The sequence below is a fragment of the Zootoca vivipara genome, chromosome 10, assembly GCF_963506605.1.
Source record: "Zootoca vivipara chromosome 10, rZooViv1.1, whole genome shotgun sequence".
NCBI classification, from domain to species: domain Eukaryota; kingdom Metazoa; phylum Chordata; class Lepidosauria; order Squamata; family Lacertidae; genus Zootoca; species Zootoca vivipara.
Window position 1 is genome coordinate 14,601,677 of NC_083285.1, and position 23,630 is coordinate 14,625,306.

At 43.5% G+C, this 23,630-nt stretch overlaps 1 protein-coding gene across 1 annotated transcript in view; it reads left to right on the forward strand.

Annotated features, from left to right (window-relative positions):
- The window catches only part of GRM8 (glutamate metabotropic receptor 8), a 496,390-nt gene that overhangs the window by 187,381 nt on the left and 285,379 nt on the right, over positions 1–23,630 (forward strand). The gene's annotated exons all lie outside the window — the stretch shown is intronic.

Genomic DNA, 23,630 nt, shown 5'->3' on the forward strand with positions numbered 1-23,630 from the left:
GAATTATTCAGCAAGCTGGAGAGCAGGCAAGGACACCTCTGTAGCACATTGGTACCTTGGTAGTCGAACGGCATGGCTCCCAAACAAATCAGCCCCCAAACGCCGCAAACCCAGAAGTGAGTGTTCTGGTTTGCGAATGTTATTCGGAAGCGGAATGTCCGACTGCTGCTTCTGATTGAATGCAGGAAGCTCCTGCAGCCAATTGGAAGCCACACCTTGGTCTTCAAACCGTTTCAGGAGTCGAACGGACTCCTGGAATGAATTAAATCAAGAACCAAGGCACTACTGTACAGTGGTACCTCCAGTTGTGGATGGGATCCGTTCCAGAGCTCCGGTCGGATCCTACGGTTTCTGCAACCGGGGGGACCGCTTCTGCACACACACACACACACACACACACACAGCAGTAGAGCACTTCTGCGCATGCGCGTGGGGGCAAAAACCCGGAAATACACTTCCGAGTTTGCTTCTTACGTATCCCGAGGTTTACTTAACCGGAGGGATTTGTAAGCGGAGGTATGACTGTATTTGCTTCCAGACCATGTAACAAATGGGTTGTTTTTACCATGCACACCGCTTGCCTGGTTACCAGGAAGTACTGCAGCAACTGTAAACCTTTTAGTATCATGGCCCCAATCTGGACCAAAATCTCGGGGTTCCACTTATGCATCATGAAAAAGGGCATCAATCCACATAATGTATACATTTGCTACTTTATATGTCTAGACACACATTTAGCAATAATTACTATAATTTAAATAGGAATGCAATCCATTTCACCACAGCAGGTGTATACCCACTCAGTCCAGGTGCTAAATGCTGCAGCTGTCCTCCTGCTCTGCCTTCTTAAGCTTCTTTATCTTTGCATTAGACTTCCATTGGGCAACCCTTCAAGTAGAGGACACCTTCAATAGAAGAATGCCATCTGACGGCCCTTCACATAGAGAACTATCCTGACGTAGGACATGTGGCTACTCATTCTACATCCTTCTATTTTACTCATGTTTGCTTTCTGCATAAGTGTTTTAGAGAACAGGAATGGTCCAAATGATTACATTAAGAATCAAGGTCAGAAAATGGATTTTTGACAGTGGGTGATTTGGAAGAAACAGTCGGTAGTGGCTGGCCAAGCTTCACTTCCTCACACCCCCCCCCCATGCAGTCATTAGCAGTACTGTACTTCATTTCTTCTTCTTTTGATGTTCAAGTATGAAAAGTTATTTCATCAAGTAGTGTTCCAGTTCTTTTAAGCTGCAGGAGTTGTGGGTTATAAGCTTTGGCTTTTGTGAATTCATGCGTGTTCCTCTACAGCAGATCTCCTGCGAAGGTTGGAACTGTCTGTGAAAATATGTCATATACGACTTCTAGAGTTTCTGCTGAATGTGACAAGTCACTTTGATGCCTGGTACTGGAAGCAGTCTAGTAACTCCTGTAATGACTTTGCACTGTGGAAGCAGACAATTGTTTACCTGCTGTGTGCTTTTGATGTAAAGCTTATGGGGTGGGGGTAAAGCTATGTTTTGCTGAGGATCCCATTTGAAACAGGAAACGGTGTGTACAACTCTGCTGCAGAGACACTTTTAGGTGTCTCTGCAGAAAGGCATCTTAACTGCAGATAACATGATGAACGTTAAGAAAGCCAGAGCAGTATGCCCCTATCTAACCTTAATTAGCAAGTTTCCATATTCATTTCGTAGGAAAAAGTGAGCTGTTAAAAATATCTATCTATCGCCAATTATAAAAATAGGATGAGTTTTCGAACCTTAAGAGAAGGTGCTGAAATGAGTGTTGGTTAGAAATGTGAAACTTTCTTTTGGTGTGCAACTCTGCACTTGCACAATGCTGACAAATGTTTTACCTGATCTACCTTGCTCCCTTATATTTAGTAATTCTCTATAGTGGTTGTCTCCTGTAATCAGCTGTGCTACGGAAAGTAAAGGAAAATAAGAGGTGCTTCAGACTTTTTCAAGACAGAGTCCCGTGGTATTCAAGCAGAATTGTAGCCAAAGTTTCTTAAGTTTAATTGACACCTATATGTGTATTGGTGAAAAGGTTTAACACGTGGATTTTCCATGGAGCAATATTAAAGCCAAGGAGAGCATTATGAGCTCTTGCTGAGTTATTAATTAACTGATTGTTGTTCTCTGGTAGCTAACACGTGAGTGTTGTAACCTTAGATCATGTGATGAAGGTATTGGGTTGCAAATCTCCATTTTGAAGGGAATTGTCTTTCAGTCTTTGTAAATCAAACTCTCCTGAAGGGAGAGTAAACAGCCTGGAGGCTGGAATGCAGGCTGTGGAGAGAGAGAGAGAGAGAGAGATTTTATAGTTTATAGTTTATAGGTCTGTTTGGATTATTTCATGTTTTCTAAGATGCTGAGCCTCTGCTGGACAATACATTGTATGGATGTTGTGGTTGTATCTTTGATGCTTATGTTTTGTTTTGAGTTCTGCTCATAAAAGTTTGAATAATATTTTTATGGGTCTGGATGATGGTTCATTTCCAAAAGGAGTCAGTTCTTAGGCTTCCAGTCTCTTAAAACTGTATAGTATTAATATCTGCAACTAAGCTCACCTAGGGACATGACTGGCGCTGTGGGTTAGACCACAGAGCCTAGGGCTTGCTGATCAGAAGGTTGGTGGTTCGAATCCCCGTGACGGGGTGAGCTCCCATTCCTCGGTCCCTGCTCCTGCCAACCTAGCAGTTTGAAAGCACATCAAAGTGCATGTAGATAAATAGGTACCACTACAGCGGAAAGGTAAACAGCGTTTCCATGTGCTGCTCTGGTTCGCCAGAAGCGGCTTAGTCATGCTGGCCACATGACCTGGAAGTTGTACGCCGGCTCCCTCGGCCAATAACGCGAGATGAGCGCCGCAACCCCAGAGTCGGTCATGACTGGACCTAATGGTCAGGGGTCCTTTTACCTCAAACCTTTTAAAGCTCACCTTGGATCCTGTATCAAACTCAGCCCAATAAATGAATTCTTTTTTCTTTTTGGAGAGAGTTCATTGCTGAATAGCCACAGTCAGCCACCCTTGCAGATCTAGAATCTGGGAAGAGAACTCCCAGGGCAGATCTCCAAGTGAACCTGACCTTTGATCCCCCTGTGGTGTTGTTTAAAAAACTGCATCCTTGTATTAAGTCGAACTGGAGCAAATAAACCCTTTGCAAACTTGCTACAATTTTACTACCACAGTCAGAATGTAATATTGCTGGTGGCTGCCAGAACAAGGGGCTACTCTAAGCTGGGGGTGGAGGGGAGCCCTTGCTGTTTTCTCTGTTAAGTGTGTGGCTATAGCACATACAGTATATGTGTGAGTGGGTATAGTACATATAAGTGCACTAAGGAGATAGGGGCTTTGTTTTAAATGTGGTAACAGGCCCATGTCATGAAACTAAATGCATATGCCTTGTTACAGTCTGCTCTTTATAAAAGTCCTACCATTGTTAGCATTCAGGCAGTCATTGTTAGCATTGAGTGGCATAAGTCTAGGTTATAATATGCAGTCTATACATGTTCAGAAGCAGTATATTCTTGGACCCGCATCTTTTGAAATCTTAATCTGGTCCCTTTCACAATGGCAAAGGAGTCTGCACATGTTCTGAGACATTTTGCCCGAGTTGCCAGGGTGTTTGAAAACATAAAAGTAGGAAGCACAGTTGAAGATGAAAACCCATCTTTTATCAGCAACCGATTCCCAGCTGTAGAATAAAGTGTGCCCACTTTATTAATTTTAAAAAGTTAGTGACTAAATACACTTTAAAAGTGCCCTGCTCTTGTTACTAGCCTCCGAGTTCTTTGCCATGATGAGTCAGCTCTCCTAGAAATATTACAGCTTCTGATAGATAGTGCTCTTTGTGCTCACACTGACTCAGGCAACTATGGGATAGGAAGCCAGGAGGCAGCAGGAAAGGACCTTTAAAATCCAATACCTCTGTTCCCCAATGCATCATATTACTCCAATTGCCTGTGCAGTGATAAATCCAATTGAGGAATAGCGGGATATAGAGCTCATTCATATTTGTGGTTTCCGCAGACATCCAGCCTTCCTCAACCCGGTGCCTCTGGATGTTGCTTGACTCCAAATCCCTTCACCTGCAGCCAGAACGGCCAGTGGTAAGGGATGATGGGAGTTGTAGTACGAGAACATCAGGGGGACTCCAGGCTGGGAAAGGCTGGCATATGTTTACCCATAGCAACCTACTTCAGTGTTTTTCTGTCCTTCATCCTTCGCTCCACTGTCACTCCCCTTCCGCTTCTTCTCAGTCCACTCATTCAGTCCACACTGCCATATTGCAGTCATTCCATAATAACTGAAACCCCATCAGTGGTGGAGGAGATGGAACACATCTCCTCCACCACTGATGCTGAGGTTATCATTTGCTCAACGACTCATTGATTATCACTACAGCTCAGAGGTGCCAACTGCCTTTGGGCCCCCCAATATCTGTTTGAAGGGGGCCAGGCCCCCCTCAATGTTGAGGGGACAGAGGGGGCTGAGCGCAGAGCATGTCATTTTCACTAATATATGCATTTCATGCGCACTTTCTCCTAATATATGCATATTTTAAACAATGTATTATTACATTATTTTATTACATTATTACATTACATTACCCAGCCAGATGGGCAGGGTATAAATAGAAATAAACAAATAATAAATAAATAATGGGGACAATTGCTTGCAAAAAAATGTGTATCTTAAGGGAAATTGCAATTAAAAGTGCATATTGTGCAAAATGTGTACAAAAATGCTGATGAATTTTTAGAGTGACTTTTTATTTTTTTTAAAATGTAAATTGTTGAGAAAATGTGGCAAACTAGAGAAAAAATTGAAGCTGACAGATACATCCTTATAAATGCTGTTTGAGTGATTAATATCATTGACCACAGCCTGCACCCATATTAACTTGCCTGAACATTGAAATCAGCTATATAGGAGCTACAAAATACAGGGCCTTTTGGGTGGTGGGACTGCATCTATGGAACTCTTTCTCCTGAGGTACAATTATATGTATCTGTTATTATTTTCTTTTAGTCAAACCTTTTGCTTTTAATTTGGAGGGTTTATGTTTGCTGCATGTTATCACCTGACTAAAAAAATGAAATGGCTAATTTATACCACTTTATTGCCTTATCATCATCATCAATCATTTAATCCCAGTTACACAGACACTGAAATCTAAACATGCATGCACAATGAAACAATCTCATTAAAACATTAAAAAATAAACATCCATAATTAAACTAGACAATTAAATCAGGATAGCAATTAACACAGGAGGCTCAGGTTGAAAGATCAAAGGAATGCCTGTATTTTCAAAGGTGGACGGAATGCCAATGTAGATGCGAACTTTCATATTGCAGTACATTCCAGAGCACTGGTACCACCAATGAAAATACCTCACCTTGCAATTTGAATTATGAATGGAGATGTTTCTTTTCAAATATTGTATCATATATTGGATACCCCTTTGGGAAGAAATTTTTGAAAAGGTTCTAATAAGTTCCCTTAAATAATATAAAATAAAAGACTTCATGACCTGAAAGGCAAATATAATTTCAGACTGTAGAATCTTCAGCCTGTAGAATCACACTGGGTTCTAGCTGTTGGCAGTGGACATTAAGAAGTCCTCTGACACAATGCTGTACAATCATTTGGTCCAAACAGACACCTGCTGCTTAGTGTGCCACCATGTTGCAAGCCAGATCTCCTTGACCCAATCCTGAGCTCTGTGAGAGCATTTGGAGAAGATGCTGCAGAAACAGAACTCTAGGTTTTTGTTGTTGTGACCTTTACTTAGTTTGTGCACTTTGCTTTGGGTTGTTGGTGGTTGTGGTGCCGGCTGCTGCTATTAAGGAGGATTAGACAAACTCATGGAGGCATAGGAGCCAATTCCTAGGGGCCAGGGTCCCATCAGCCCCCCCATTAAATATTTGAGGAAACTGGTCCACCCAAAGTTGATGGGCATTGCCATTCAAAAGGTGTGCTGTTGCAGGGTGTGGCTTACCTGCCCCAATATTTTACTCAAGTTGGCATCCCTACATGAAAGATAAGGCTACTAGTTAGGATTGCAGGGGGTTGGACTAGATGACTAGACTAGTTGGGTCCCTTCCAACTCTTATAATTCTGTGTACAGTATATGCTTTTTCTCCAAGGTCAGTCTGCTTTTGAATGCCAGTTTCTGGGAACTGGAAGAGGGGAGAATGCTCTTGTGCTCAGGTCCTCATATGGGCAATTATCTGGAAGATATTTTTATTTCGAGGAGTTAGTGATCTGACATGGTTATCCTTCCTGCCCCCCTTTCCTTCCTTTCCCCTATCTTTTGTAAAGCTCTTTGATGGCTGAGAACAGCCTTTAATGTCCTAATCTGTTGGAAGGAAGAAATAGTGATGAGTACCTTCTTTGATGTTGGACATTGTTTGGAGAAAGGCATTGGGAGAGGGTGGCTAATGAATAATCTGCTTGCAGCCAGTAATGTATGAGGGCACGTAGCTAGTCAAGCAAGCCACATGGGCTAGCTATCTAGCTACCTAGCTATCTATAAATTGGATGGTTTGGACAGGGCCATCCTTTCCATTTGGCTTAGTGGTGCGGTGCGCCAGGGTGCCTTCCCATCAGGGGCGCTGGGTTGGGACGCCCAGCAGCCCCATGCGCTGCTCATGTTCGGGGCGGCGGGAGCAGCGCCCTAAAGGTCTCCTTTCGGTGCGCTGTTCCTGCCATGTCCCCTCACAACAGCAGGCTTGCTTGCCGCCATTCCAACGGCGCCTAGCAAGCCCGCCCAGGCGAGGGGGCGGCAGGAGCAGCGCCTGAAAGGGCTCCTTTCGGCGCGCTGTTCCCGCCACGTCCCCTCACAACAGCAGGCTTGCTAGCTGCCGTTCCAACGAAGCCTAGCAAGTGGGGGGGCGCGCCGGAGGGATTTTGCACCATGGCACTGGATACCCTTATGACGGCCCTGGGTTTTGGGTAGGGTTTGAGAGAAGCTCGTGTGCGGACTGACCTGAGGCTACCTGTGGGAGTCACTTCGCCACTTCTTGAGGACTTCCAAGTGGCAGATTGAGGTGCTTGCTTGGTATGTATATATTGCTTGCTGTGTAGAATGAAATCTTTAATCTCCTCACTCACTTTTGTATTACTTCTGAATCTCATTTTAAAAGAACCGCCTTGTATTTGGCAAGGCAGTCCTGCTAACAGGTTTCCCACAAACATCTGATTGGCCACTTTGAGAACAGGATGATGGACTCAATGGGCCATTGGCTTTATCCAGAAGGGTGCTTCCATGCACACCCAACAGTATATATTCAGTGCTTCTAACACAGATATAGGAACAGATTTGCAGGATCAAGCAAAAAAATCAGTAGTTTTCCAACTGTGTCCACTCTGATGCCCCTGGCATTCTGAGTGTCTGCTCATTTTCCCTCCCTCCCTCCCCTTTAAGATTAAATTTACCCCATTCTAAAACATACAGGCTTCAAATAGCTTTGGCCTGAAATGTAGCATATGTTTTATAAAACACATTTATTATACATTCCTTAAACATGACACCTCTCCTGCTGAACGTGTTAGTTTTCAGCCACACTTGTTGTCAACAGGAATTTTGTAAGATGAAGAAATGTGTACAGACCATCAGGTAATGAATGAATGATAGATAATCTATGAAGTTAAGCAGTGAATTTTGGATAATAATAATAATAATAATAATAATAATAATAATAATTTATTTGTACCCCGCCCATCCGGCTGGGTCTCCCCAGCCACTCTGGGCAGCTTCCAGCAAAGATTAAAATACAATTAAATGTCACAAATTTAAAACTTCCCTAAACAGGGCTGCCTTCAGATCTTTGTATTCCCCTGAGCATCTTGGTTGAAATAAATGTTTTGGTCATTTATTTATTTATTTGCTGACTTGTTCATCCAAGAAATGTATATTCCACCTTTCTTCTAACAAACAGACGAATATACATGGAAATGTGCTGCACAGAATAATTATCTTGTTAGAAGATGGCTTCAGATCCTCAGATACTTAGGAGGTTCATGACTTTGTTTCCCACAGCAGTGCAGAATTGGGTCCCCAGCAATCTCTCCTAGCCTGCCTACCAACAGCCCTCCAAAATGGTTCTGGCCTAGCTTTCCAGATCAAAGAAGCTTTTGAAGTGGGGGGGGGGGATAGAGTCCTATCTATGATATATCACAACTCTTTCTCTGACTTTTTAAACTGGCTCCTAGACACAGGAATGTCTTGGAAAGTGAAAGAGAGACATTGGGGACTTTCAAAAATAGGCTTCTGTACACAGAGAAATGCAATGGAAAAAAGAATAAAACATCATTGAGCTACAGTGCCAAACCTATGCTCCAGTGTGTGTTAAAATCTTTTAACAATCAAAAAGGCGGGCATCGTTGTGGGTTTTATTCTTCAATAAAATATGTGTTTATAGTAGAACAAATGGACCTTAGACATGGTAGGACAGCATTCACCTTTGATGCTAAAGTCCAGTCCTGAAGACAAAGCCATAACTCCTATTCATCCCAGTGGACATTTTCTCTTCACAAACAGTAGCTAAAGTCTGGATGCTTCGCCTGAAACCATTTTGCAGTAGCAAACAAAACAAAACAAAAATGATTCAAGCACATAGAAGCTCATATTTGCAGACAGGTTGTGTACAGATGTGACTGTACACATATTTTGCCTATATGCATAAATGAGGAAGAGTTGTGCATTCACAGGGATTAGCACATTGAATGCATGTTACCTGGGATTCTGCACATAAATGAGCTTGCTTTTCTTTAGTTTAGTTAAAAGACATGGTGAGGGGAAGGACAAGAGGACATACGACACATCCTTGACATAATTAATAACCAACGGCAAGATCAAATTCTTAACTGATAACGAAGAGTAACAGCAAAATGTCAACACATTCATAGTTCAGGTTGCTTTTGGGGGGGAAAATGCATAGCTTAAATCAGAAGCTGTTAAAATAGCATACTTCATAACTCACTATGGGAGCATCATCATAGATCCCTATAGGAGATACTTTCATGTTTTTTATGTTTTGGAGCTGGTCTGCTTTTAGTTATGGAATGAAGTGAGTGAAGCGAAGAGAAAACCATGGTTTGGGATTGTATCTAACTAAGCCATCGCATGAGCAGAATGACTCTTACTCACTCGCCAAAGACAAGAAACTGTCTTTCTCCCTGCCTCCCTTGCTGCCACTGACTGCATGTTCAATTAGGGTGCTGAACATGTGGTCAGAAGAGGGCGAACGAGATCCAATTGAAAGTGTCTGCCTCTTTGTGATATGGAGAAGAGAGAAGGCAGTGCTGGCAAAAGGCTCTGCGTCTCCTTCTCCGCCCACCCTTGAGACCACATGTTTAATTTGGATTTAAAGACACATTTCGGGTCAGTCCCTAGATCAGGTCAGGTTAGGTCAGGGTTATCCTGGGTTGAATCAGGCTCCAAACTGGATTCAGGGGGAAGAGGCATATACAGCCCTACATTTTACACTACAGTGGTGCCTCGCTTAACGAATGCCCTGCTTAACGAAATTTCCGCTTAACGAAAGTTTTTTTCTAGCGGAGGTTGCCTCGCTAGATGAATTCGTTTTACGAAAAATTCATCTAGTGAATCACGGTTTCCCATAGGAATGCATTGAAATTCAATTAATGCGTTCCTATGGGCAAAAAAAAATCCAATGCATTCCTATTCGCTAGACGAATTTTTCGTTATAAGAAAAGACCCGTGGAACGAATTAAATTTGTCTAGCGAGGCACCACTGTATACTGTAAATGGAGGTATGTTCATGTATATGCACTTACTTCCTTTGTTGCCTCTAAGATTCTGTTGCATTGCTTGAGAAACACATTTGGCAGCTTTGCCTTCCACAATGAACTTTCTGAAAAGTATTGTTGACTTGACTCATGAAAGTTGGCATACCTATCCTAATTCTTTGCTCTAAGGTAGAATATCTGAGATAGAATTGCCTTTCTTCTCTTTTTGGAATACTTCCAACAAATTCTTTCCACGTATTTTTTCATTTTCTTGATCCTTCCCCCCCCTCCCCCTTTCCTCTGAATCTTTTCCAACTCTTTGGTATGCTGCGGTGCCCAGAATTGATCCAAGCGCTTCAGGTGAGATCCAGCCATTGGTCAATAAAACTGTAATATTTGCTCCCAGGTTCTGAAAACGAAGCTTCTGTTCATGCAGTCTCAAACCGTGTAAGACTTTAATCACAGCATAACATTTCTCACCCTTGCCGCAGGTTTTTCTAAAAAGTTATGGGAATTAATGCATGCTTCATTTAATATAGACTTTGATATTAAGTTGGGAATGTAGCCCAACTCCTGAAGTCTCTACAGCCCCTTTTCATTTTGTATCATCTGTGAATTTGATTAGTGTACTGCTGACTCCTTCAGCCAATTCATTAGTAAAGATAACTGATTGACACCAGACCCAATACTGATATTCACCTACCTAATGCCTCCAGATGTCTTGAATGACAATCTCTGGCCATTAGCCATGCTGACGGAAATTATTGGAATTGCCGTCCAAAACATTGGATGGCATCCAGTTGGTGAAGGCTACTCTGGAGCATCTGTTTATAACCTTTTAAAAAACCTTTAAAAAAATTCCCCCCTGAAATATTTTTTTATTTTATAAGCTTAAAAATACAAAAAGGGGAAAAACACACCAAAAAACACAAACCTGAAAATGAATACAATACAAGCATACAAAAAAGAGTATAGAAAACCAAAACAACAATAAAAAAGAAAAAAAGAAAAATACTCTAATTATCTATCATATGTTCTTACATTGTTGACTTCCTCCAGTACTTCCCAACTGCGTTACAATGTATATCATCTTTAGTACTTTCTACTTCTTGTTTCCAATCTTATTTATAGGTTATATAAACATATTCTTCTCTGCTTAACTTCACTGCCAAATAATATCTCTTATTACTTCCTTAACATACCAATCAATTTTACCTTGACAGGCACTTAAACTTAGGTTACAAAAAGTTGCAAATATTTCTAGATTATTTCGATTAGAAACACAAATATGGCTTTCTAAAACTGTGGTCTAAGTTTGAATCATTCAGCTTAGACATCCTTACTTGTTGGTTCGCATAGTGGAAAAAATGGTGGAAAGAGGGATAACAAAGAGGTGAGAGATGTGACCGAACTAAGCCTGATGGTACAGCTTGCTCTATAGCCTTAACCCCTTCATGCATTTTAGTTAACCCCTACTTAAGCATTTTGGTTATGTGAGGCTGGATACAACCCATGGTCAATGATGATGTGACTCAGTTTATCCTTGATAATGACATGCTAATGTATTAGTAAGATATTCACTTCCGTAGAGTCCTTGCAAAGTATTTGTTCTATCTATTGGGACTGTGATACCCAGTAAAATTAATCTCCTCACCCCCAAACCTAGGCACAATATTGTGATATCACACTACTTCTCACTAGGATCGCAGACAACATATACAGTAGGTCTGAAAGTTTCTCATTTAAGACAGCTCAGGAGAATGGTGTTAGTCCTCAGTGACACAAATTCATTTACGTTTTATAAAGTATTTTTTTGTCAATATGCTACATTTTTATTGAAAGCGATCACCTCTTCGTTTTTCCTCTTTGGGTATTGTTGCTAAATACTTTCAAGTGCTTGCTTGTAAAGATGAAAGCAAAGTAGATATTGAGTAGTTTGGCTGTCTTTTTAATCCTCCATCAGTGCTTCACATTTCTAAGAAAAGAGCGAAAACGTGAGAGGTTTATCTTAGCCTTGCTTTTGGCTTGTAACGGACTTGAATTAGAAAACAATTTTTCATAAGGGTCAAGAACATTTTTCGCCCCTTCTTATATTAACATTCTTTTTAAGTTGAGACAGCTTTCTGTAGTTAAGAAAAGAGGTTGAAGGACAGCCTCATATTTTAAGGACATGCATATTTACTCTTGTAAATGAAAGTGTGGCAAGGCCAAGAGCAGTGCTTTCAAAAGAAAACAATGGTGCTTATCTGCGTGGAACAAAGAGAGGAGGTAAAACCCACTAGTATATAACATCATAATCCAAGCTGACATCTATATAATGAATTTACTGAAATAATTTTTAGAAGGCTTATTAAGGTTGAAAGTGAGTTATTTATATTGAGAATGTGCCCTTGAAATTATTACTGTGTGATGCAAGCTATTTGTTGCCATTGTGCATGGTTTTAACTCCTGTCTGACAACAGGAAATTTCAAAACAAAATTATCAGCCTCAGTGATAAAGAGTGCTGAGATTTCAGACAGTGCTAGGGTTGCCATTTTTCCCGTATAACACAGGATTGTCCCATATTTCAATGTAAAACGCAACACCTTGTATTGATATAGTTGCTTTGCCCTAATCTCATACTAATTCACTTTGTTCCATATAGCGAGCACACGCTCCTCCCTATAAACATTTAGGGATCTTTCCCTGTCTGCTTCACCCCAGACAGACCACCCCGACACACACTGTCCTCAGCAGCATCCAAAGAAACCTCTCTCAACAGAGAGAAGAACAGAAAACAGTTAAAAACGACAGTTACTTGAATAACAGTCACAACAGAATGGAATGCCTCTTTCATGTGACTCACACTCAGCCAATCACATGAGAGAGCTACTGCCAAATATACCATGCTAAAAATACACAGAAATTCAACATAAGCAACATTCCCATTTCATGAAATTAAACAATTTTCCTTAACAATCTTATAATGGTATGTTTCCTCTGCCTCTCTCTGACTACAGATTTAGCTTTTCCTGCCCATCCTGGGCCCTAGGTGAACAGCAGAATCATAAACCCCACCATTTACAGCAGTGAAGGGACACACAGAGGATGAGAAAACAACAACTGAGTTTCCCCAGCCCATCTGAGATACGGAAAACCACCTGAAATGTTGCTCCTGGCATCTAACATAGATCTTCCATTCCCATATTATGTTGATTGTTAACCCTAACCCTATAAAGACTAGCTGTCAGCTGGCTTTTCGGCACACTAAAAAAAACTCAGACAATGGCGTATTGGCAAAGCGGCCCATACTTTCAGTCACTAGATGTCTTAAAATTGCATTTCCTGGAATGTGTTTTAATTATGGGTCCCAGTAGGCGAGACGACAGTATCAAAATATGCCAGGCGTTTATGTCCCTTGCATAATGAGCACACACAAGTCTTTAGCGCAAATGAATGGATTACAATTCCCAATGCGCCGTGAGAATGCTTTAGAATGGCAGCATGTTTTCCTTTTGTTTGACATCGCTCCTGTCCTCAGTGTTTCTCTAATCCTATTATTTCTCCCTTTCAGAAGTGCAGAATGCAGTAGCTGCATCTAGAGAGGGGGGAAAAGGCACGCTGACAAGATCGCTTGCTGGATTATGCACTTTTGATAGGTTGCTTAAAACCCAGCATTTGTAATGCAGATGGAAATAAATAGTTTCGAACAAAAGCTGATTAGAGAATTTAGTCAGCAGTTTGGATCACAAAGAAATTGCTTACTTAAGCAAAATGAAGGAATTGTTGGGACTCAGGGGATTATAGAGCACCCAAAGTGGCCTGTTTCTGCATGCACTCTTCTTCTCCCTAAGAAACTTTTGGATGTTTATGCTGTGTAAATAATTTGGATTCCATGTTTGCAACCAGCAGAGTAGTCCCAGGGTGGGAATCACATCAGTGCATCAGTGTAATACGACAAAGTTCACTTTGGAGAAATGTAAACTCTTACAACTTTGACTGAGATACGTGCTCAGATTCACAAACCAATATTTTCAGGCCCAATTAAGATGGGATGCAAAGTTGTTGTTTAGTCATTTAGTTGTCTCTTCGGGACCACCATGGACCATAGCACGCCAGGCACTCCTGTCTTCCACTGCCTCTCGCAGTTTGGTCAGACTCATGTCGGTGGCTTCGAGAACACTGTCCAACCATCTCGTCCTCTGTCGTCCCCTTCTCCTTGTGCCCTCCATCTTTCCCAACATCAGGGTCTTTTCCAGGGAGTCTTCTCTTCTCATGAGGTGGCCAAAGTATTGGAGCCTCAGCTTCAGGATCTGTCCTTCCAGTGATCACTCAGGGCTGATTGCCTTCAGAATGGATAGATTTGATCTTCTTGCAGTCCGTGGGAGTCTCAAGAGGGATGCAAAGTACTTACCTGTTTTCCACATTGAAGGAGATAAGCGAGGGTTGAGACTGTCATCTCAACCTGAGGCTCAAAGCACTGAGAACAATGGGCTTCAGATGGCTTTTTAATGTACATGTGCCTGTAGCAAACTGAAAGTTGCTATGCTACAACCACTTTGCTAACTGCTCTTAAGGCAGAAGGAAGTTGCACAGCAATAGCATGCAGCAGCTTCATGCAAAAGCAGTGATGGGATTGGTACCAAACAGTCAGGCAAGAGAACCGATTTAGGAACATAGGAAGCTGTCCTATTGGCTTATCTGACTGGCAGTGTCACTTCAGGAGTTCAGACAGGGAGTCTCTCCTAGCCCTGCTGGGCATTGTGAGCATGTTAAGGATGGTAGGGAGGATATATTGATTAAATGTTGTCTTTCCTTCTCTCCCGCGATTGAGTCATGTAGCAGAGCAGATTCTCTTCAATACAGCAGGAAGCTAATTTGCAGATTTGTCTGAATCTCTTTAGTTAAGCTGTCCAGTCTGGCTTGATCAGACTGGATTATTCCTGGTGTCCCCTTTTTATCCCTCTTAAAATGAATAAAGACACAAGAGTCTTTCCTTAAAAGTGACAAGAAGTTTACTCACATTCAGTTTGCAGCATGATCCCTGAAGGCAGGCTTTAGCTAGTAGTTACAGATAAATGTGTGGCTTACATCCTATGTAAGGATTGAGGCCCACGTGCAGACAGCAGACAGGAAAATACATTCAGGGAACAGCATCAAGAGAACAAAATGGCTGCAGGAGAGCAGCGTGGCATCAAGAGAAAAGATGACTGCGTGACTCGGCTCCTTCATGGAGTCAGCCAGGGTCATGTCCATCTCCCTGGTCACATGCAGGGGGAGGACTCTCCAGACCAGTGGAACAGGAAGTTATACTGACTGGAGTAACACCCCCCTGCCTGTGCCCACTCTAGGAAAATGAGGAATGTTGTATTTGACTGCTCCAATGGATTACATCCCATGTAATCCATTGCAGAACCTGGGGCCTTCTGCAATCAAGACTATGCCCTTTTGACTTCTTGGGTGACCCTCTTCTCCCAGTGTTGTAAACTCAGATATAAAAGCTAAACCAGGTTTACAGTTGCCCAAACGAGATGTCTAGTTGCCATTTTAGGGCCAGATGGCCCAAAAGTTGCATTTTTCAACACAGTTTTTTGGTTCCTGAAATTTGTCCAGATTGTGCAGATAAAATATCACAGACAGAATTCTACAGGATGTATTGTTAGTGTGTGAAAGAAAACAGGCAAGATCCTGGGATCCCCTGGCATGCACCTCCAGGTGATGGGAGACGCCCAGACATCTTCAATTGGTCGCAAGCAGCAGTGTAGCGAGCCACCGCAACACCCGGGGCGGCAAATTGCCATGCACCGTGTGTGTGTGTGTGTGTGTGTGTGTGGCGTCGCTACATAACAACACATGCGTTGCTACGTAACAACACATGTGTGTTACGTAACGATGCATGCGTCATTACGTGGCGGGGTATCGCCGCCTCCCCCCGCGCCTCCAAAGCCGCGCGCCTCCAGCTACAAACTCCAGGTAAAAAGCCCGCTCGGGAGGGCACCACCAAGCGGACTTTTTACTGGGAGGCTGGAGGCTCGGCTTGGGAGGCTCGGGGGTGGGGGCGCCAAGTGGCACCCCCCCCCAGAGTGGAACCTGAGGCGGACCGCCCACATCGCCCCCCCCATTGCGACGCCCCTGGTCGCAAGTGGCTGATAGCCAGGGGCAAAATGCGCCTACTGCCTGGCGAATTTCGAATGCTGCCTTCTCCCTTTCACATAGGGGACACAGTCATTGTTGTGGAGTGGCTCCAAAGGCTTCTAATATGAACAGCTTTGCTCCCAAACCTGTTATACTAATCAGCAGATTGGAACATACTTACCTTTCAGGCTTTGTATTTTTCTGAAATTTGCTACACAGGTCTCAGCTTAAAAACAACAACCAAAATGCGTATTTAAAATTTAGAAATATATTTGTTAAATGTATCTTAAAATACAGTTTCTCTGTCTAAGCCAGGGGTCAGCAAACTTTTTCAGCAGGGGGGCCAGTCCACTGTCCCTCAGACCTAATGGGGTGCCAGACTATATTTTTTTTTGGGGGGGGGGGAAATGAACGAATTCCTATGCCCCACAAATAACCCAGAGATGCATTTTAAATAAAAGCACACATTCTACTCATGTAGAAAACCCAGGCAGGCTCCATAAATAACCCAGAGATGCATTTTAAATAAAAGCACACATTCTACTTATGTAGAAACACCAGGCAGGCCCCACAAATAACCCAGAGATGCATTTTAAATAAAATGACACATCATAAAATGACACATCGTTCTGCCCGGACACTGAGGTCCAGTACCGAGGGCCTTCTGGCGGTTCCCTCATTGCGAGAAGCCAAGTTGCAGGGAACCAGGCAGAGGGCCTTCTCGGTGGTGGCGCCGCCCTGTGGAACGCCCTCCCAACAGATGTCAAAGAGAAAAACAGCAACCAGATTTTTAGAAGACATCTGAAGGCAGCCCTGTTTAGGGAGGCTTTTAATGTTTAATAGATTATTTTACTTCATTTTCTGTTGGAAGCCGCCCAGAGTGGCTGGGGAAACCCAGCCAGATGGGCGGGGTATAAATAAATAAATAAATTATTATTATTATTATTATTATTATTATTATTATTATTATTCTCATGTAAAAACACGCTGATTCCTGGACCGTCCACGGGCCGTATTTAGAAGGCGATTGGGCTGGATCCGGCCCTCGGGCCTTAGTTTGCCTACCCATGGTCTAAGCCAATTCACAGGGTTGTTGTGAGAATAAAAAATCAGGGGGGGGTCTGCCACCTTGAGCTCCTTAGAAGAGAAGTGGGATCTAGATGTACGTGATGATAAATAAAAATATGTTTTTTGTGTGTCTGTGCAGACTCTCTTTTTTTGCAGATTAATGCAGGAATAGGACAAATTTATGAATGAAACATGTACCATTGCTGGGGGCCAGCTGATGACACATTTTCTTATTCTGCTAGGAAACAAAAGCTGCCACCACCACCCCCCCCCCCAGTGTCCTGGGCAAGCAGCTGTGGGGTGCTTCATTCCTCAAGCAGAGAGGAGGAGGTTGCTGCAGCTGTAACACAGCAGTCAGCCAAACGGATGTTAGCATAACCCCTTTGAATGTCTCACTGACAACAGATGCTTGGATCAAGGTGTTCAGGTGCATCCCTGCATCCGGTTATGTGTGTGTGTGTGTCATTCCTCTTGAAATTAATAGTGCTTGCACTGTTATAATTGGACTGTAGACCGCAGAGCTATTTCAGGGACATGGAAAGGTTTTGCTGTATGCAGTTCAGTCATAGATAGTGTTTAAATGAACAGGGCCACATCATCCCTTAGGACCAGGTGGGGCTGCTGAGAGTTGGCTGTCCAACAATATATTGGGATGGGGGAACGCTACAGGTTCCTCATCCCTGATCCATACTGTATAACTCCATCCTATACTTACTCCACCTTCTACATCTGTGGTAGCTGAACTATGTTAGAGCTCTTCAAGACACAATGAAGTGCTCTCTGAAACTTTGAAGTGAGACCTGCTGCCAACCGAGATTGACTAAATCCAGGGCAAAATAGATGCCTGGTGTGGTTTTAAAGCAGCACTTTTTTGTACTTGATGCTGCAAGATGCCAGTCAATTATACAGTTTTTTCTAAATAACTAACTCTCCTAGCCTTTTCAGCGCTGTAAGTGCCTAATGTTGATTGATCTTGAAAAAGCACCCCAAAGGAATCCTTTTCTTTTCCTCTTTTTTTTTTTTACTATGCAGACAAAATCAAGGATGCTGCTAAAAGAGAAACTTCAATATTGAAGCATTCTGTAAATTTCCAGTCAACAAATTTAATATAAAAGTTTAAGCTCTGAGTCATATGAAGGAGGGTGTGTGTGGATAAACCAGAAAGGTTGAGAGGGAGGATGCGGAATAACTTTCTTACACAGCTGTATACTTAAAGCACATGGTGCCCTCCAACGAATCACGAGAACTGTAGTTTGCCAAGGGTGCTAGGAATTGTAGCTCACAGAGGGGTAAACAGCAGCTTCTAGGATTCTTTGTGGGAAACCATTGTTAGTTTGCATTTCTTAGTACAGAAAGTATTGATCTGATGCAGTGGCGAACGGTGCCGCTTGGCTGCCCGGGGCGGCACATACGCAGTCCTCCCTGGTGTACACATCGTGATGTCACGACGCAGCCTGATGCATGTGTCGTGATGTCATGACGCACGCGCCAGGATGGACAGTGCATGTCGGGTGAGGGCGGCGGCCGGCATGCTGGGCCAGCGGCCAGCATGCTGGGCTGGCAGAGGCGAGGGGCGGGCCAGGGGCTGGCAGCGCTGCGAGGGCAGCGAGGGCAGCAGGCGGCATGCTGGGCCAGGGGCCAGCGGCGCTGCTCAGGTGGTGAGGGCGGCGACTGATGCGCTGGGCCGGTGCCAGCGAGGGTGGTGGGCAGCGCACTCGGCCAGAGGAGGCGAGGGGCAGGCCAGGGCACGGCAGCACGGCGAGGCCGGCGCGCTGGGCCAGCGGCAATGAGGGCAGGAGCTTCTGATTGGCATGGAGCCAGAGGAGGCAAGGGGCACTGCCCCCGTGTTGACACCTGCCAAACTGCAGCTACGGGCGTCCTGCCCCCCCTCACTTGCTACACCCGTGATCTGATGTGTAGAGATATTTCCGATTCTAATTAATTCAAGAGGGGTTCTGGAAGCTTCTGGAAGCTTCTCTGTGTGGGAAAAAAACCAGTCAGAATGTTCATGATGTTTGGGTTATTCCTTCAGAGAAGCTGAGTGCAGCTGGTTTAAACTGGTTCTGTTATCTCTATCTGTCAAGGTCATGCTGACTATAAAAGTAGGGCCAGAAGGAGCCTGAGTTTCACTTTCTCGTTCTATCTCTCTTCCTTCTGGTGTGGCGTTCTGCATATAGTCTTAAGGTTTAGTCTTATTATAAATTATTGTAAGTTTATGTTAAGCCAGCTGCCACTGGATTTCTTATGGACAGTGCCAATCCTGAATGTATTGGATTTGTGACCATTCTGCTCATTTGCCGTCGGTAGCAGTAAAGCTCTGCTGGATGAAATACAATTGCCTCTGGTCTATTGTTTGGGAATCCTGCAACGTGTTTTAAGTTTTGACTCTGCTAAGTATGCATTGGAATCTACTCTGGATCAGTATTGAGTAGAATTCCATGACAGCCATGTCTGTTAAATGCATGGGGTTGTCTCCAGTGTTTGCCATATGCAGAACGGACCCATTGACATTAATGGACACGACTAACTTAGATCCATTGTTTTCAAGGAGTCTACTCTGAACAAAACTTAGTTGAAGAAAATCCATGGTGTGGATGTGATCCAAGTGATATGAGACTTGCTTCCAGGAAAGGACTGTGGTTTCCAGGGTGACAGGGGGCCGCATGGATACATGGGCAGGAACACCTCTGCCTGTGCACTGACCACCACATTGCAACTTCCCTTCCCAGTAGTGGCAACAATGCTGATTCTGGTAGGCTATTGCTGAGATTCCACTACACTAGCTGCTTTCAGCACCCTGCAAATCAATGTTATTATCTTCCATTATCCTCCATATTGTAGATAGCAAGGTTGGGGGAAATGAGAGTAAGTTCATGGCAGAAGTAAGATTCAAGCCAGTGTCTTCCCAGTTCATAGCTCAGTCTCTTAGCCACTGCGATACACCATTTCTTCACCACCGTGAATGGCAGACGAGACCCGTCCTCCATTGCATCTTGTCTCCTGTATCTCATTCTGTCTGATTTCATTGTTCTTCTGGATCACCATGGCAATGCCCTTAAGAGAATTCAAGAGGAGATCTCAAGATGAGTAACATAAACTTGAGAATTTTGGCGGAACCTAGAATTCATTTCGTAAGCGAAAGGGAGACCATGGAAGTGCTCTACTTAAAGGCCATTATACTTAATGTGCATAGGGGAATCAAGTGGATCAAAAGCTAAATAATGCTCCAATGTGGCAAGCCCATAGTTTCTATTGGTTGTTGTTGTTGTTTTGTAGCTTTAACACCTGGAACAACAACCCCTTCTCCCTCCTCCCCCTGCAAACCCAGCTTATATCAAATTACGTCCTTTTCCTTTGCATGATCAGAGCAACAAAATCCACACAAGTCAGACAATTGAGCCTAAATAAATTTAGCCACCATTGATCAAAGCCATTGAATGAGGTCCTGTTTGTGTGCACCGGGATCTATAATTGATTTAAAAAGTTGGGAGTGGAGGATTGTTCATATAGCTGAAAGAAAGCGAAGAGGCTCAAAATCCACATGCTTAAAAGATTGCGTGTGTTGATCTTTTAGCATTCACGTCACAATTTTAATGAACACGAAATGTCCTCAGTCGCTCATGAGGCCATGTTTGTACAGATGACCCACAGAAGGCATTGGCAGTGGAGAATTAATTGGCGATAGTGAGTGTTCTGTAACCTCCTTGTTACATTTTATTACGGTGTCAGAGGTTTAGATTTTTTCCCAGGGTCCTTCCTGTTATGGGGCTAGAGTTCATTTATGTGTTTGTGGTAGATCTGACCATCTTAATAAGGCACATGGGACGGCGGCCGTGGAACCTGACACACTTTGACCACATAAATCTCCAATTTGCTGTGGGCTATGAAAATATTAAATGGCAAATAGGGTCTCAAACCTTTTGCCTGCTGAGAGGAGCAGTGACTATTTCAAGTTTAGTCAGCACTGCCAGGCCTGGACTCTTCACAAATGCAGAACTCTTGTTTGCTAGATTATTGTTTTTAGCGTTAGCTCCCAGAGGATTGGCATGAAGGCGTTTCTCTCCAAGAGCATGTCCATGGTAGGAGTCGTGTATTGCATGCAAGGCTATTAGGCATCATGATTTGGAAGCTCCCACCTTAGCCTCGAGGTGCGTAAGAATTTCCAAGCACTCCAAATGAAGGAGAGGGGTAATGAGCTCTGCTCTTAAATTATGCAGTGAAGGTTTTCGCTCTCCGAGGATTTTGTGCACATTTCAAGCAACTTGCTAACTGTGCAAAAGGAGGGAAGGGATGATTGAAGAGGGGTGGCTGGGGTAAAACAGTTTCAGTGCAAATGAATGGAAACCACAAAATGGGAATGAAAATGGAGCAGTTTTAGCTTGCACATTTTTAACGGAAGAAAGGAAAGACGGGATATAGTTTTGGGGAAAGCAGCTTCGTTATTCGTGTGTTAGGGCTCTTAGGCATGAACTTGTGAACTGAAACCTGGTTCTTAGCATTTATTTTACATGAATATAGCTTGGCTCTCTGATTCTTTTCTTTTCTTTTTTTCAAACCATCATGCACATTTTCGGTAAACACAGTCACTGGGGGCAATGTAAAAGAAAAACCAAGAAGTCAGGCCTAAATAGCACAGAATGAAATGCCCGAATCGCTCAACTGCATGTAGCTCTGCAAAGAAAAACAGCAACAACTGTCCCATTAACCTTAGACCAGATCCTCTGGACTAAGCCTATCAGCTGTCTTTGGGCACCAGCACTTTTTAAACTGTTCCACTAAATAGGTTCTCAACCCATATGTACCGTAAGCATGTGTGTGTGTGTGTGTGTGTGTGTGTGTGTGTGTGTGTGTGTGTGTGTGTGTTGCAATAGGACTCGGGCAAAGTCACAGAGAAGTGAGATCATTTGAGGCCACTGCTTGCAGAAAGATTGGTTGTAATTCTTTTTAACAGTTAAAGCAATACAATGAGAATCTGAGGTCTGACTGTTTTCTCCATGGCCAAGTGTCTTCCAATTGAACCGGTCCCTGAGTAGTGCAATAGGTCAGGATATTAGAGCTTCCAAGGACCAACAATGCTTAGGCATAAATTAAATTTTATTATATGTTAATGGTGCCCAATGCCGAATCCTTTACATTTGAGGGAAAGCAGCCACGGGGCCCTGATCCAGCACTGTGCTCCTGATCCAGATTCTCACCCTATGTCAATTTTCTGCTGACCCCCCCCCCACCACTCTGACTCCTATATGCCCCACCATGTGATGTTTGCAGAAAACAAAACATTTTGGGTGCACACAGCGTTAAGAAGAATCTTGTCACTTCCCTGTTTCCTTGCATTTCAGGCGAAATGCAAAGTTTGGTTGACATCCAAAGTGATGCGACAAGGGAAATAATCAGCTTACCAAGAGGTTACACATACCGTACATTATGGATAACCTTCAACATTTCTCCGCTGAAATTAGGAATGTCCATACCCTCAACTCCCGGATTGAAAAATCCAGGATCAGCAGCGGCGCAGCACCGGAAGTCGCTTCTACGCGGCGGCGCTGCACCGGAAGTTGCCCGATTTCCAGTGCCCAGACATGGGCAGAGCGGCACCAGAAGTCGCTTCTATGCATGTCCAGACATGCGTAGAAGCGACTTCTGGTGCCAGGCTGCCCGTGTCTGCATGTCTGGGCACCAGAAATCTCTTCTGCGCATGTCCAGACATGCGCAGACAGCCAGGAGTCGGGACATGGCCACTGGCAGGTGCTTTGCGGGATATTTACGGGATATAATCAATTCGGGATAACAGCGGGAAGCGGTAATAAAATATGGGGTTTCCCGCGAAAAACGGGAGACTTGGCAGCTATCGGGATGCCCTATTCAACAACAACAACAACAACAACAACAACAACATACACTGTCCATCTGTCTGGGTTGCCTCAGCCACTCTGGAAAAGTGGGATGTTTCAGGATCAAATCAGAAACCGAGGTGGCTTCTGTAAACCTGAGGCTGTCCCTGGAAAATAGGGACACTTGGAGGCATTATAGTATGTTGGTAAATGCTTGCCTGTATTCACCCTTGATCTCTCAAACTCCTGCTTTTATTGCCTAGATCTCTTGAGACCATGTTGTCATTACCCAGTCAGTCTTGAATACCTCTTTGTTAAATAAGGCACAACCCGCTTCTATTTACCCTAAACAGGAATGTCTTCTTCTTTCGACAGTATAATGGTTTATGGCAGAGAAACAACAACCCTCTTTATGTGTGTGATTCTACCACCACTGCTATGTTGCCCAAGGGCACTAATAGCAAGAGTTCAAGATCTTACCTTTCATTTCCTTCTCCTCTCAGGCTTTCCCCCCTCTAGGATTTCCCCAGCCAAGGAAAATGATTCTGCATTATTAGTGGAAGAAGGGTAGATTATTTACTTTCTGAAAACAACTTCTTTCCCAGGTGTTTGCATTAGCATTTGCATCTCACTGTGTGCAAAAACAACTGCTTGTCAGGGTCAGCAACAGCAGAATAAAAATGGCTGGAATTTGCATGCTACATGAAGATAGTTTTGCTACATGTTTGCTTATGAATCCCAGAAGCCCAAACCTTCCAACTCCCGGTTAGAAAAATCTGGGATCAGCAGCGCCGGCACCGGAAGTCGCTTCCAGACATGCGTAGAAGCAACTTCCGGTGCCGGCACTG